Below are 4673 nucleotides of genomic sequence, written 5' to 3'. Positions count from 1 at the left end.
AAGACAGGGGCCAGTCCTGGGATAAGGAGTAGCCATTCCTTGGAATCCACTACAGTCAAAGGATTTCATCTGCTTGTTTGGAGAAGACAATAGCTTGATCAGAACAGTCCTATAAGAAACTCAATCTGTCAGTCCAAAAGTCTGTATAGAAAGAGACCTAAAGTAGGAAGGAGAATCAGGAATCTAACAGAGAAGCCCAGAGATGGGCAGAACAGAGGCAGGGCTGAGCTTCTGCTGACTGGGGGCCTTCAGGTCCCAGCCGAGGTGCACTTTGCCCTCAGTCAGGCCCCGTAGGACAGCCAGGCCACACTCACTAAGCAACTTGTGCAGCTGGTATGGGTTGAAAACCCAACATGTGATCTGAATGAGCTGCAGCTGAAGAAACAGTCATCCTCAGGGACTGTTTTCCTGAGTCTGTGCTCCAGGGTTGGTGATGGTTGGGGTGTGGTGGAGCCAGTGGTGGTTCCAGCTCCAGGGAGGCTTCTCACTCCCTCCTGGAGGGGCAATTGCCCTTTTCCCTTCTGTTTTACTCCCTCTGCTGTGTGTGTGTGTGTGTGAGTGTGTGTGTGTCTAAGAGAGGTGAGATAGGACTGGGAAAGGGGGAGCTGGTGAGAGGCAGGAACCATGTCTGCTCTTTCCTCTTCTTAATGGCTCAGCTTCTGAGAAGGTCCGGAAAATTCCTATGCACAGGTTGCAGGCTTGGGGACCAGGATTGCCTGTCATTTCCAGTCTTAGTATGACTGATTTGAACTTGCTGAGTTTCCTGAGCAGGCGCCTGCCTGCCCTCTTATTGCTATGAAGATAAAATACGTGTAGAGACACTGATGTCAAGAATTTGCAATAGACAAGAAAAATGAAAGAATGGAAACCATGGAGAAATGAGAATTATTGGATCAAGTATGAAGAATGGTAAATGCTGATAATTTTTCTAATAGACATTGTGAAGATTAAAGTTTTTATGATGCTTCTTTGTCTTTTTTTCTTCATGCTAATGACACAAGGCCTAGGAGCATAAGGGGTTTGTCACTGGGTGTTACATTGCAACAAAAAGCAAGGCAGAAGTTCAGAATCCCCTCAAATGAAAGTGTGAATCCAATGGTAGGTTTTGTTACCTGAAATTAGATGTTGACTTGCCACTCTGTAAACTTTATTTTCTATATGAAACATTTTAAATGCAACCATTTAATTATTCATTGAAAGTTCATATGTACAACATTTAATGTGCACCTGCTCTATATAAAGTACTCCACTAGGTACTATTCATAAAATTAAACTTAACTATTCAGTTATGAAAATAGACCATGGCCCACATCCCCTACAAAGTGTTAAAAGCAGGCAACACGCCCAAGAACATGTTTCCTTTGAGTTTCACAAAAGTCTTAATTTGGGAAGGAAAAATCAAGAGTATTTGCTTTAGACCACAATGGGTATCCTCTGAAATGGTTACTACGGGGCACAGAGGTTACAGCCATAACTAAAATGAAATGTTGAATCAATCTGTGTGTATGACCTCATTCAAGTTTGGTGGTCCAAGTGATGTTTTTCTTGGCCTGTAAAAACTCCAGGTACTTGCAAAACTGTCTTAAATGGTAAAGGAATAGAAGATTTCTATTTTTATTTTTCTAAAATTAAGTTAGTTTGTATGTTTGGGCTCAATTTCTCCCTCTTTTGGTTACTCTATATGTGTCCAGTTTTCAGTCATGCAGTTACTGTTATAAATTCTCAACATTTTAAAAACATTTTCATTGATTTAAATTTAATTTTTATTATTTATTCCTTTTTTCTTTCATAGATACATGATTTGTACATATGTATGGGGTACATATGAATTCTCAACAATTAATATTAAATAAGAGGATAAAAATTCTGTTGTATTTCAGATTAGAAATGTTTTAAAATTTCTACTCAGGTCTGTTTTTCTCCACTTCATTATTTTCTTTCTCTCCATATCAGATTTATTTAAGTTTTATCATTTGTTTATCTTTATTTAGTACTTTACTTCAGGAAACTTGGTGTTATACTGGGAGCCTAGAAAGGCCTTCTAGTTAGTCTGTCTTGCCAGGTCTTACCAATTCTTTTCTCTCTGGAGCAAGCGGTGTTGACCATAGACATAAGAGATTTCCTGTCTGATTCCCGCAGGAGTCTCTCTGTGTCACAGAACCTGATGACACCTGGCTCTCTACAGACCATAATCAAATGGAAAAGCAAATCTAGTCAGAGTTCAGAAGGTGTGGGAAAATGAACCTAGAAAATCTAAAGTGAAAAAAGCCTTAAAATATATATGTATAGTTTCACAGTAATGATTATTTTCTTTGGCAATACTGTGACGTAAACAGGTATTCTTGGCTAGCAAATCTGTGGGCAGCACCAAGTTGGCATTTACATGCTACAGAAAAGGTACCTGAGGAAAGATGGCATGAGTTACTTGTTACAAATCATACAGTCTGGGTATAAGTGTGCGATGCATTTTTTAAAAACTATTTTTGTACGTAAGTTATGAATGCTTCTTGCAGAAAAATTGGACAATAAAAATGAGCAAGAAGAAAAAATATGTATCATCCAGGCACCCAGTAGATGTCTATATTAGTGTTGACATAATTTCTTCTAATTGTCTATATATGTATGGGGGGACCCCCAAAAAACTGAAATGATCATTTTGGAGGGTGGGCCCCTTGTAGTACAGACTTCCCTCATGAAGTAACTGTTCTAGGAACCCATATGCATCAGTGTACTGGTTAGTGTTGTTGTGAGAGGCTACATTTGACTTCAGTGACCTTTTTTTGGGAGATTATTTCAGCATGTTTGCCCATTTTATGATAGGTGATTTATGAGTACTCCTACCCACACTGTGCTGAATGTTCAGTAGTTTTGGGTGGAAAAACAGCAGGACTCCAAGCCTCACCCTCCCTATTCACCCAATCTTGCCCCAAGCAACTTTTTTTGTTTGTTTGTTTCCTGGATGAAAAACTTCTTCAAAGGGAAATGTTTTGCTAATGTGGAAGAGGTGAAACAAATAATGGCAGAAGCACTAAAAAGCTTCAAAATCAACTAGTTCAAAAACTGTTTTGAGCAGTGGAAAAGCATCTCAATAGGCGCAGTGCATCAAACAGTACTTTCAAGATGCATGAAGTTTAAACATGTAAGAATAAATACACAATTTTTTATAAATAAACTCCATTTTGGTGGTCCCTTCTCATATATACAGGCTGACTTTTTTTCTGAATGAAACTATACTGACTGATCACCTTTTTTTTTTAACTTGTCAAAATACCAAGAATGTCTTTTTGTATTTCAAATATACAGCTATTCTAAAGTATTCTATTTTTGATTACATCATAATTTAAATAGTCAGTCCTCTCTTTTTAGACATATACATGTTGTGCCAAATGTTTATTATAATAAGTATTTCAGAAGTGAACATCCTTATCCATACATCTTGGTGCTTCTCCTTTTCCCTTTAACCTCCTCAGTTTCGAGTCCTAGAGCAGTACTGCTGGGCCATAAGGTCTGTACATATTTAAGGTTCTGAGACACATGACTAAGTCACCCAGAGAAGTTCAACCAATTTAAAGCTTTCTCACCCCAGGGCAATTGAAGAAATTAACTCAGAGCATTCGAGTTGCTATGATGTGTTTTCCACCTTATTTATCCAGCAGTTTGCAGTTAGCTTCTGACCTTGCTCCTGGGATTGTTTCTGGGGATGAATGTGACTTTGGGAGTGGCACCTCTGGATGGAACTGGAAGTGTGTTTAGAGGACTCATTGAGACCTTGGAAGCAAATCTCTTTGGTCTTCCTACAAACCTCAGCCAATGGTCTCCACTCAAAAGGGTCAGCTTCCAGGAACAGGTTTTTAGTTCAAGGCCCCTTATGCTCAGGACAATGATGGAGAAAAAACAAGACTGAAACCCAAATGAAGTTTCTTTTAGTGAGCTTGAGAAGATATGTGACTAGGTAGCTACTCACATGGAAAAAAAAACTAAACGGAAAAGAAAATAGTGGCTCTCCCTCCTAGTCCTTCCTTTGTAACCACGGATACCTTCTATTTTCTAATCAAGTATTGTTAAATTTAGGGATGGGTTGCTGAGGGAGAGCAAGGCAGTTACATTCAATTTTATGTGTGCTCACAAGGCTGTGCATGCCACGCTCTCCTAGAGTCATAGAACCAACCACACTCAGGTTCAGACTCTAGTTCTGCCACTTCCTGTTTCCTTGAATAAATTCCATCACTAATCTTTCCTCATCTGTAGTTCTATTCTCACTGGGTTGCAGTGAGTATACCTTAAGTATTTAAAGCACTGAAGTAACCCCACTCCCATGGTTGTGCTCAGGAAGTGTTTGGTGAATCCATGCTCTCAGGAGCTGACTTAGATTTTAGTTGGCTTTCTGGGGAGGTTCTGCTTGCTCACTGTGCTTATCATGGTCTGAAATCGCATTATTTATTTTTGAATTTGCTGTGTACTGTCTGTTTCTCCATCTGCACAAACGTCTTCTGGAGGAGAGTGGGTTCCCAGAGCCTGGAACAGCCTTTTGGTATGCAAAAGATGGTGCCCAACATGTGTAGTTATGACTTGCTCATGTTCTTTCCAACACAGTTTCCTGACCAGGAGGTAGTTCACGCAGTGCCCTTTCCCCTGATCATCCCCTTCATTGGTCTTTGCTTGGTTCCAGCCAT

The sequence above is a fragment of the Carlito syrichta genome, unplaced genomic scaffold (genome assembly GCF_000164805.1).
Source record: "Carlito syrichta isolate Samal-C Ts95f unplaced genomic scaffold, Tarsius_syrichta-2.0.1 Scaffold307210, whole genome shotgun sequence".
NCBI lineage: Eukaryota > Metazoa > Chordata > Mammalia > Primates > Tarsiidae > Carlito > Carlito syrichta.
Note: the sequence above shows the minus strand (reverse complement) of the source record.